This window comes from Vulpes vulpes, chromosome 10, assembly GCF_048418805.1.
Source record: "Vulpes vulpes isolate BD-2025 chromosome 10, VulVul3, whole genome shotgun sequence".
Taxonomy (NCBI): Eukaryota; Metazoa; Chordata; class Mammalia; order Carnivora; family Canidae; genus Vulpes; species Vulpes vulpes.
The window spans coordinates 78,214,989-78,227,556 of NC_132789.1; positions in this window are offsets into that span (position 1 = coordinate 78,214,989).

Consider the following 12,568-nt stretch of genomic DNA (forward strand, 5'->3'; position numbering starts at 1 on the left):
GAACACACGACCTAATTCGCGAAGTAGAATTTACTGGAAGCCTTGGAATTTCCTTAGGAAGGCCTTTCCATTCCATCCTCGCCCCTAATTCTCCTTTCGGATGTGTGGGTTTTGCTTTTTTGTTTTTTTTAATTATCCGGAATTCTGTGTAAATCGTCGTCCCTCCTATTTTCTAAGTTTTATTACCACATATATGTGTCCTTCATCTCGCTTGGGTTTGTGTTTGGGTGATAGTAAAAATATATATGTCATATTAGCATACATATATGATACCATATCCCTTGTAATACTCGGCCACTCACGTTTTACTTCACATTATGTCACTCAGAGAATCTATATTATTAAGCGCATCCGTAGCTCTTTCATCTTCACTGCACAGATTTTGTTGTGACTCCCTTCCGCACTTTCTCCATCGGTTTTCTTGCCCGGCCCATGTGGGCTGCGTCAGAGCACACCCTGTCTGAACATCGGCCCTATGAAATTCTGAGCTCAGGTATATATGACCAAGTCTGCAGGGACCCGAGGTATGACGTCACCAGGTCGCAAACTGGACCACATGGTAACGCAGCCCTGGCTTCCGAGGTGCGTTCCCACCGACAGAGCGAGCGGCTGCCGTTGGGTGGACTCACCACGTGGTGTGGGCAGATTTCTTCATTTTGCCATTCTAGCAGGTATAGGATGGTACGACTTCCGGGCCGCCTTTATTTTACTCCAATTACTCATGAGATTATGCTCCTGTTAGGCTTATTGGCCATCTGCATGTTCTTTTTCTCAAGATTTCTATTGGAGGTTTCTTGTTGATGTATTTGAGGCTTTATGTACGCTGGATGTTAATCTTTATGACTCTTTCTTTAGCTTTTCAAAGAAACATATCCTAATCCTGAAGTCATAAAAATATAGAGGGTTTAAGGTTTTATTTTTTAAGCCTTTGTTCATCTAGAGGCAATTTTTTTGTGCCTGTGTCAAGGTCGGATCCAATTACTTTTTTTGCCCCATGAGAAATCCAATTCATTGAATAGTGCAAACTTTCCCTATAACAGCTATATCTGTTTGTATAATATAACATTTTTTACATGTTTTTGAGTTTGCTTCTTTAACCTGTTCCACTGGCCAGTCTGCTATTCCTTTGCCAAAACTGTAGTTTTCATCACTCCAGCCTTTTCTCTTTGGTATCTGATAGGGCAGGTCTCACACCTTATCTATTTTCTTCAGGAATATTCTGTGTATTCTTGAACTTTTGTTTCTCATGTAAATTTTAGAATCCATTTTCCAAGTCCCATGGAAAAAAAAACTTGGATTTTGATAGGCATTGCATTGAATCTGTAGCTCAGTTTGAGGAAATTGAGTCTTCCTATTCTTTTTTTTTTAATCTTTTAAAAAAATTTTGAGTCTTCCTATTCTTGAATATAGCATATTTTTCATTTACTTAGAACTTTGTTAATATCAATCAATAAAGTTAGTCCTTTTTTTCTCTGCACAGGGTCTGCGCTGTTATTAGATTATAAGTCATATTGTTATCTTGTTCTAATTGCTGGTATATAAAAATCCAATTGATTTCTGATGTTAATCTGATATAAGAATACACTACTTCTAATAGTTTGTAGAGGCTGGGGCTGTATAATCATATCTGCAAATAACGACATTTTTGTCTCTTAATTCTTTGGCTTTCTTTTCTGACCGTACTCACGAGAATGTTTATATAAAGATGAATAGAAGCATCAATATTGAACATTCTTCCTTATCTTAAAGGTCACGTTTCTAAGATTTCTACTAACGACGCTAAATGAAGGATTTAGGTGTTTGCTTTTTTTGAAAATGTAGCTTCTATTTGTAGTACGCTGTTTTTTTGTGTGCTTATTTGTTTTGTTTTGTCATTGTTTTAAATCACGAATGACTGCTGCATTTTATTTTTATATCTATTGAAATAATCGCTTGTTAATGTGGTGAGAAAGATTTATATGTGTTTCTAATGTAAAACCAAACCTACATTACTGTGATAAACCCAAGTGGATCCTGATAATATTCACTTTTTAAGCACATTGCTTTGTTGGATTTCAACAGTGTGTTATGTCCATTTTCATGATTGAGGTTGGCTTGTAATTTTCTGCTCTTACCTAGTTGGGAATGAAGTCTATGTACATGGCTTGCTCCATGTTGTCAGGTCTTTGTTCAAACACTACTATTCATATCAGTGAGGCCTCTTCTGCCCCTACTTTTAGGTACTGTAAATGCAAACTCTGCACCTTATTTCTTCTCTTTCCCTATCCCCCTTTCCCCATTTACCTTTCTCCTAGCACTTACAATTTCTTATTATAAGTGTAATTTATTTACCGTATTGTCTCCCCCAACCCCTTTAGAATGTAAACTCTATATAGTATATAGTGTGAGGAACAAAGCTAATTTCACCTTTTTCCAAATGTCTATCCAGTTATCCCAACATCATTTACTAAAACATCAATCTTTGCCTCCACTGAATTGAAATACCACCTTTAGTTGACACTAGATTTCCTTAAGGAGTTGGGTCAACATCTGGATTTTGTTACATATCACTGACATATCATTCATGTGCCAGTACCACACTGAATCATAGACACTTATGAACATATGTATTTTCTAAAGATTTATTTATTCTAGAGAGAGAGTGCACACAAGAGCAGGAGGGGCACAGGGAGAGGGAGAGAATCTCAAGCAAACTCCATACTTCGCAGGGGCTCAGTCTCACCATGGTGAGATCACAGCCTGAGCCAAAACCAGGAGTCAGAAGCTTAACCAACCGTGCAACCCAGGCGCCCCATGAGTATATTTTAATATTGGATAGGCTGGTTCCCCTCATCGCCGTATTTTCCATGGTTTTCCTAGCTATTCTTGCATTTTTTAAAATATAGCTTTTAGCACCATCTTATGTCTCTCTAAGAAGAAAAACCTTGACTTTTATAAGTTCTTATTTAAACCCCCGTTAACACAGTATAATATTTGTTTCAGGCATACCATATAGTGATTGAGCACTTCCGTACAACTTTAGGTGTTCATCACAGTGCATGTCCTCCTCAGTCCCCATTACCTGTTTTACCCATCGCCCCCACCACCTCCCCTCTGGTCACCAGCAGTTTGTTCTCTATTGGTAAGAGTGTATTTCTTGGTTTGCTCCCTCTCTTCCCCACCCCCTTTGCTTCTTTGTTTTGTTTCTTAAGTACCACACACGAGTGAAGCCATACAGTATTTGTCTTTCTCTGACTGACTTATTTTGCTCAGCATAATACCCTCTAGCTCTATCCATGTCGCTGCAAATGGCAGGATTTCATTCTTTTGATGGCTGAGTAATATTCCATTCTATATCTATATCACATTTTCTTTATCCATTCATCAGTTGATGGATGGGCTGTTTCCATACTTTAGCTACTGTGGATGATGCTGCTGTAAACATTAGGATGCATGTAACCTTTTGAATGAGTATTTTTGTATTATTTAGGTATATACCTAGTAGTGCAATTGCTGGATCATAGGTAATTCTGTTTTAACTTTTCAAGAAACCTCCACACTGTGTTGCAGGGTGGCTGTGCAAGTCTGCATTCCCACCAGCTATGCAAGAGGTTCCCCTTTCTCCACATCCTCGCCAACACCGGCTGTTTCTTGTTTTGGTGAGTTTGGCCATTCTCACAGGTGTGAGATGGTATCTCATTATAGTTGTTTTCTTTTTAAGATTTTATTTATTTTAGAGAGAAAGAACATGGGGTGGGGGGAGCAGAGGGAGAAGCCCACTCCCCACTGAGCAGGGAGCCCAACTCAGGGCTTGATCCTGGGATCCTGGGATCGTGACCTGAGCTGAAGGCAATTGCTTAACCACCCGATTGAGCTACTCAGGTGCCTCGCTTTTCTTTTTCAAGGTTGCTTTGGTTATTCTGGGTCTTTTGTGGTTCTTACATGTTTTAGGATCGTTTGTTCTAGGTCTGTGAAAAATGCTGATGTTATTTTTATAGGGATTGCATTAAATGTGTAGATTGCTTTAGGTAGTATAGACATTTTAATAATATTTGTTCTTCCAACCCATGAGCATGGAATGTTCTACTAGTTCTTTGTGTTGTCTTCCATTTCTTTCATTAGTGCTTTGTAGTTTCCAGAGTGTACAGGTCTTTCACCTCTTTGATTAGGTTTATTCCTAGATATCTTACTATTTTTGATGCAACTGTAGATGGGATTGATTGCTTAATTTCTCTTTCTGCTGCTTCCTTATTAGTATATAGAAATGCAACACAATGCTGTATGTTGGTTTTGTTTGCTACAACTTTACTGAATTCATGTGTCAGTTCTAGCCATTTTTTTTTTGTTGGAGTCTTTTCAAGTTTTCTATAGAGTATCATGTCAACAAATAGTAAGTGTCTTACTTCTTCCTTGCTGATTTTGAGGCTTTTTGTTTATTTTTGCTCTCTGGTTGCTGTGACTAGGACCTCCAGGATTGTTTTCATTAACAATGGTGAGAGTGGACATCCTGTGTTGTTCCTGACCATAGAAGAAAAGCTCTCAGTTGTTCCCCAATGATGGTGATGTTAGCTGTGGGTTTTTCATATATGGCCTTTATTACATTGAGGTATGTTCCCTCTAAGCTTACTTTGTTGAGGGTTTTTATCATGAATGTATACTTTACTTTGTCAGATGCTTTTTTTTACATCTATTTAAATGATCACATGGTTCTTATCCTTTCTTTTATTAATGTGGTGTATCACATTGATTTGTGAATATTGAACCACCCTTGCAACCCAGGAATAAATCCCACTTAATCAATGGTGAATGATTATTTTTAAATGTGTTGTTGGATTCAGTTTGCTAGTATTTTATTGATAATTTTTACATCCATGCTCACCAGGGATTTAGCCGGTTGTCTTTTTTAGTGGAGTCTTTATATGGTTTGGGTATAGGGTAATGCCTCATAGAATGAATCTGGAAGTTTTCCTCCTTTTTCTATTTTTTCAAAATAGTTTGAGAACAATTGATATGACCTCTTTAAATATTTGGTAGACTTCACCTGTGCAGCTGTTTGACTCTGGACTTTTGTTGGGAATTTTTTGATTACTGATTCAGTTTCTTTGCTTATTAGTCTGCTCAAGTTTTCTCATTTCAGAAAAACCTTGACTTTTTATTGGGATCTCATTATATTTTTTAATTTGCTTAGGAAAAAATGGCATCTTATTGATGGTAAAATGTTCCAACAAAGAGCAAGATATCTTTCCACCAATTGTAGTATACTTTCTATTTTTAATATTTTTCTTTCCCTTCCCTTCCCTTCCCTTCCCTTCCCTTCCCTTCCCTTCCCTTCCCTTCCCTTTCTTCAGAATATTTATGGGGATAGGTAAGTAGTTGGAGGGAAGAAGGTGCCCTGGCAGGAGATCAGTGGAACAGACCCTGGAACTATCTGCCCATGGATAGCAAACCAAGACACATGTCAAGGGCCCCCATGTACAGTCCCTATGACATCAGATCTGTGATCTGAAAGCTATGAATTTCAGGGTGGTACTTTATTCTTGTTTATATGTACATTTAAAACCATACGGGGCCCTTGGGTAGCTCAGCTAGATAAGTGTCTGCCTTTGGCTCAGGTCATGATCTTGGGGTCCTGGGATGGAGCCCTGTGTTGGGCTCCCTGCTCAGTGGGGAGCCTGCTTCTCCCTCCCTCTCTCTGCCTCTCCCCCATTCATGTGTGTAAGCTCTCTCTCTCAAATAAATAAAATCTTAAAGAAGCATTTAAAAATATTTTAATACAGGTTTTGAATGTTTTTCATTAAGTTTGTTCCTAAATATTTTATTGTCTTTATTGCAAGTATAAATCAAACTTTTTCCTCTTCCATTATATACCTGATTATCTTTTGTGTTAATGAAGGCTTTTGGGTTTTGCATGTTACTTGTATATCCTGCCACATTGCAAAATTCTTTTCATGTTTGTATTAGTTGACTCACTGAGCCTGTAGAGTTCTGCAGGTATGTTTTCATAGCATCTGTAAACAGTGATTATTTTACTTCCAATTCCTGGGTCTTTATTTTCTCTTGACACTCATTGGCTAAAACCTCAGTGTCAGATAGTTAAACAGTAGCAGAAGTGGTGGGCATTTTTGCTTCTTTACCTTAATAAGAATGCCTCAGGTATTTCCCCATTTTAAGATGACTTTACAACTGAATTTTTATTTTAAATGAGTGTTAGGTTTTGTTAAAGGCTCTGTCAGCACCTGTTGAGATAATTATACAATTTTTTCCTTACACCTATTAATACAAAACATTATATTAAAATGTTTGATTATAGATCCATCTCTGTATTAGAATAAGTCTTACTTGGCCATGGTATATTATTTTCTTATTGTAATATTGAAGTCTGTTCAGGATTTCTGCAATAATATTCATAAGGAATATTGGTCTGTAATTACCTTTATGTTGCTGCAATTATCAGATTTAGATAATAATGTCATATTCACTTCATAAAAAGGATTTGGGGCACTTGGGTGGCTCAGTTGGTGAAGCATCTGCCTTTGGCTCAGGTTCTGGTCCTGGAGTCCTGAGATTGAGCCCCTGTATCAGGCTCCGTGCTCAGCAAGGAGTCTGCTCTCCCTCTCCTTCTGCCTGCCCACCCCCCTGCTCATGGTCTCTCTCTCTCTCTCTCTCAAATAAAAACTCTTAAAAAATAAGAATTTGCAAGTTTTCCTTCATTTTTTGTGCTCTGAAACAACTAATGTTGGGAGTCTTTGGTCCTAAATGTTTGTGGAATTTCTTTGTAAAATGGTTCTGAGCCTAGTGATAGTTTCTTGTGAGGTAGTTCCTTGATAGTTTTCTTGATTTCTCCTATAGAAATTGGTCTTTTTAATGATTTGTCTCTATTGGCGCCAATGATAGTAAACTATGTTTTTCTAAGGAATTCTTGATTTCATTTAGTTTTGTAAACTTACATGCATCGAGATGTATGGTCTACTTAGATTTTTAAAATTCTGTAGTATTAATAGTTATTTCCTCCCTGTGCCTGTTTTGGTTATGGTCTCGTTTTGGTTTTGGTTCCGTTTTTGTTTGGAGTTGGATTGTTTTTGTTTTCCCCCAGTCCTGTACATGTTGTGGATGGCGTTTGTAGCTCAAGGGCACCTCCTTCTGTCTGTGTAATGAACTGCAGTTTCGCTAAGGGACAGTAGGTGGGAGTGAGGATTGATCTTTAATTTTCCCTCTCTCTTCCTGGTATCTCTGAGGGTACCACCCCTTCTTACTATCTGATTCTCCTCTGGAAGCCGTGTTTCCTGGAGGCTGTGCCACTGCTGGTCCTGCTTGCTTTAAAAACCTAGCTGGTACCATGAGTACTGCATCCTAGGCCTGTGTTCTGTGTCTCGGCTCTTAGTGTAGACTTTGTTTTCTAGGAGGTATCTTATCTGTGCTCCATCTAGAAGTTCTGCTCCCCGGCCTTCTCTTGCATAGAGTCTTTTAAGGCTCCCCTCCCACAGGCTCAGGCCTGTGCCCACAGGCTTCCAGCAATGGCACGAGCTCTGTTGGAATTTGTTGTTTCTCTTAGACAAGTTCATTGTATTCTCTATTTCCTGGTAATGTTGAAGGCATAGGTTTTTATGTATGATTTTATTTTCACTTTTGTTGTTTTATGGTTCTCAGGATGTGTGGAGAGATTCAGATTCAGGGAGGTTATCATATTCTCTGCCAAGTATTTCCTTTTTTTAGAAACATCAGCAGAGATGTATCTTTGCTACTAGGCTTTTAAAAAACAACTTTTATACTTTACTGATATTTACTATTAAATCTTACTTTTCTCTTTGATTAATTTTTACTATTTTTCCTTACTTCAGTTGTTCTTTAGTAGTTTTTTATGTTGGGTCATTACCTTCTTTATTTTCAGTCTTTTTTCTTTACCTTTACCAAGATACTCATTCGAGATGATAAATTTCTCTGTACCCTTTAACTGAATCCCACAAGTTGTGATGTGCAGTATTTTCATTACCATCACATTCTAAATATTCTTAAATTTCCATTATGAGTTCTTCTTTGAGGAGGGGGCAAGATGGTGGAAGACTAGGGTCCCCAAGTCACCTGTCCCCACCAAATTACCTAGGTAACTTTTGAATCATCGTGAAAACCTATGAATTCGGCCTGAGATTTAAAGAGAGAACAGCTGGAATGCTACAGTGAGAAGAGTTCGCGCTTCTATCAAGGTAGGAGGAAGGGAAAAAAATAAATAAATTAAATAAATTAAATAAATAAATAAATAAATAAATAAATAAATAGCATCCAAGGGGGAGGGGCGAGTGCCCCCAGGACAGGAAAGCCCCATCCCGGAGAAGCTTTACAACCTTCCCAGACAGAAAGGCACTTGCAGGGAGTTGGAGCAGGATCCCAGGCGGGGCGGGGATGCCCTCAGGCTCTCAGGGGCACTAACAGACACCTGCGCCCCGGGAAGAGCATGCCACACCCCGCCACCGAGCTCCCTAGAGGCCTGGAGTGCACCCGGTGGTGGCTCAGGCAGCGGCTCCGCGCGGAGAGGGCTGCGCAGCCCCGGGAGCGATTCCAGAGGTGCAGGCCCGGGAGTCCAGGGCACGGGGGAACACAGCCCAGGATCCCACCCCCGCCCCCCCGGACAGGCGGAGGAGTGGAGGGCCCAGGACAGCAAGGACGCTCCTGCCGGGGGCGGCCCTGAGCTGTGCAGATCAGCACCACCTGCCCCCGGAGCATCCAGGCCCCTGTGGACTAGGAGCTGCGGTCGTTCCTGCGGAGCTAACTCCAGGGCTGGAGAGTTGGCCGCCACTGTTGTTGCTCCTCCTGGGGCCTCACAGGACAAACAGGTTAAACAACTTTCACTGAGCCTGCAGGCAGGGGGCTGAGCAGCTCCCCCCAAGTGCCGACAGCTGAGAATCAGCACAGCGGGCCCCTTCTCCAGAAGACCAGCTAGAGGGACAGGGGAAAAGCAAGTTATTGACCAAGCAGCACTGGAAAGTTCCAGGGGAAGTCTACAGTGAGAAGGGAATGCTACAGTGAGAAGAGTTCGTGCTTCTATCAAGGTAGGAAGGGGGATTTACAGTATATAGAATCAGAGGATACTCCTCCTTGTTTTTTGTTTTCTGTTCGCTTCTCCCCCCTTTTTTTCTTTTCTTTTTTTCTTTTCTTTTTTCTCTTCTCTATTTTTCTCCTTTATCCCAGTACAACTTGTTTTTGGCCACTCTGCACTGAGCAAAATGACTAGAAAGAAAAACTCACCTCAAAAGAAAGAATCAGAACAGTCCTCTCTCCCACACAGTTACAAAATTTGGATTACAATTCAATGTCAGAAAGCCAATTCAGAAGCACTATTATAAAGCTACTGGTGGCTCTAGAAAAAAGTATAAAGGATTCAAGAGACGAGTGAACTCTCAGGTGAACTTCCCAGTGCCCCTGGGAAGAACGAGTGAGTGACATAGAAGACAAGTTGATGGCAAGGAGGGAAACTGAAGAAAAAATAGAAAAAAAATTAAAAGATCATGAGGATAGGTTAAGGGAAATAAATGACAGCCTCAGAAGGAAAAATCTACACTTAATTGGGGTTCCCGAGGGTGCCGAAAGGGACAGAGGTCCAGAATATGTATTTGAACAAATCATAGCTGAGAACTTCCCTAATTTGGGGAAGGAAACAGGCATTCAGATCAAGGACATAGAGAGATCCCCCCGTAAAATCAATAAAAACCGCTCAACACCTTGACATTTAATAGTGAAACTTGCAAATTCCAAAGATAAAGAGAAGATCCTTAAAGCAGCAAGAAACAAGAAATCTCTAACTCTTATGGGGAGAAATATTAGATTAACAGCAGACCTCTCCACAGAGACCTGTGGCAGGCCAGAAAGGGCTGGCAGGATATGTTCAGGGTCCTAAATGAGAAGAACATGCAGCCAAGAATATTTTATCCAGCAAGGATCTCATTCAGAATAGAAGGAGAGATAAAGAGCTTCCAAGACAGGCAGGAACTGAAAGAATATGTGACCTCCAAACCAGCTCTGCAAGAAATACTAAGGGGGACTCTGTAAAAGAAAGAGGAAGTCCAAGGGAACCATCCACAAAAACAGGGACTGAATAGGTATCATGATGACACTAAATTCATATCTTTCAATAGTAACTCTGAACGTGAATGGGCTTAATGACCCCATCAAAAGGCACAGGGTTTCAGACTGGATAAAAAAGCAAGACCCATCTATTTGCTGTCTACAAGAGACTCATTTTAGACAGAAGGACACCTACAACCTGAAAATAAAAGGTTGGAGAACCATGTACAATTCAAAGGGTCCTCAAAAGAAAGCAGGGGTAGCCATCCTTATATCAGATAAACTAAAGTTTATCCCGAAGACTGTAGTGAGAGATGAAGAGGGACACTATATCATACTTAAAGGGTCTATCCAACAAGAGGACCTAACAATCATGAATATTTATGCCCCGAATGTGGGAGCTGCCAAGTATATCAATCAATTAATAACCAAAGTTAAGACATACTTAGATAATAATACACTTATACTTGGTGACTTCAATGTAGCACTTTCTACAATCGACAGATCTTCTAAGCACAACATCTCCAAAGAAACAAGAGCTTTAAATGATACACTGGATCAGATGGATTTCACAGATATTTACAGAACTTTACATCCAAAGGCAACTGAATACACATTCTTCTCAAGTGCACATGGAACTTTCTCCAGAATAGACCACATACTGGGTCACAAATCAGGTCTGAACCGATACCAAAAGATTGGGATCATCCCCTGCATATTTTCAGACCATAATGCTTTGAAATTAGAACTAAATCACAAGAAGAAGTTTGGAAGGATTTCAAACACGTGGAGGTTAAGGACCATCCTGCTAAAAGATGTCATCTTGCTAAAAGGGTCAACCAGGAAATTAGAGAAGAATTAAAAAGATTCATGGAAATTAATGAGAATGAAGATACAACCATTCAAAATCTTTGGGATACAGCAAAAGCAGTCCTGTGGGGGAAATACATCGCAATACAAGCTTCCATCCAAAAACTGGAAAGAACTCAAATACAAAAGCTAACCTTGCACCTAAAGGAGCTGGAATAAAAACAGAAAATAGATCCTACACCCAGTAGAAGAAGAGCAGAATAAAGATTCGAGCAGAACTCAATGAAATAGAGACTAGAAGACCTGTGGAACAGATTAACAAAAACAGGAGTTGGTTCTTTGAAGGAATTAATAAGATAAACCATTAGCCAGCCTTATTAAACGAGTTCTTCTTTGACTCCTGAGTTAATGTGTTTTTAGACTTTTAGGCAAATGTAGTTCTTCAATTTTATCTTTTTAATTAAAATATTCTAATTTGATACCCTGTAATCTGGATCATACCTATGATATTAAATGTGTTACCACTTGCTTTATTATTTAGTACAAGGGCCACTTAAAAAATTATTCTGTGTGCTTTATAAGAATGGGTAAGCTCTAAGGTGCTCAGTTCTAGGTTTGTCCATCTAATCAAGTTTACTAATTGTGTCATTCAAATCTTTTAGGTGCTCAGTTCTAGGTTTGTCCATCTAATCAAGTTTACTAATTGTGTCATTCAAATCTTTTATGACTTTGGTGATATCTTTGTCTCCGTGGCCTAGGAATAACTGAGGAGTTATTGGTCATGTGTTAAAATCTTCCAGTCTGATAGTGGATTTGTTAAGTGTTCCCTGATGGTGCTATCAATTTTTGACTTTTATATTTTGAAATTAATTAGTGCATACAAATTTAGAATTTATTCATCTTTCTGTCAGTTGAAACTTTAATCTTTATGTAGTGACCTTAATAATGCTTTTTTCTATATCCTTTTATATTCCATGTATATATCCCGCAGTGCATATCCAGTTTGGGTTTATGCTATAGTATTTGGGGGCATGCAAGCTGTTGGCTGGGGTGTTTCAGTTTTCCTCAGCGTGGGTTCTCCAAGAAGCTAGTTCAAGCCCATTCGCATCATGGTATCTGGGTTCCAGGTGAAGCCAAAAGAGAGCAAGCCCCAAAGCACGATCATTTTCAAACCTCTGCATTTGTCCCAGGTGCCAAAGTTATTCAAATGGCCAAGCCCCACTTCACAGAGTGGAGAAATAAATTCAGCCTCTTGATGGGTAGAGCAGCATAAATCTGTGCAGACAGAAACAGCATTATTGTAGCCATTTCTGCAAATAAGCTCTCACAAGCCTCTCCTTTATATTTTACACCTCTCTATCTCTGCTGCAGTGTGGGCAAATGTATTTGGTTAAGTGACTGTGGAATGCAACCAAATACAATGCTGGATGACTTGGAAGCACATAACTGAAATTTGTCTAACAAAGTGTACATTAGCTAGGGTAGACTGTTACTGTAACAGATAAAACCAAGCATGTCTCATGACTCAAAAAAGTTTATTTCTCCTCTAACAGTACTGAGAGAATAAATAGGTGTGTGCAGTCATTTAGGGACTCAGGCTGATGGAAATGCTTCCATCTTCAGCCTACGGGCTCCGCAGCCATCAGAGCGGCTGTCTCTATACCAGCCAGCTGCACGGGAAACCACTACGGGGGAGCGGCGGGCAGGAGGCTTGATGGGCTAA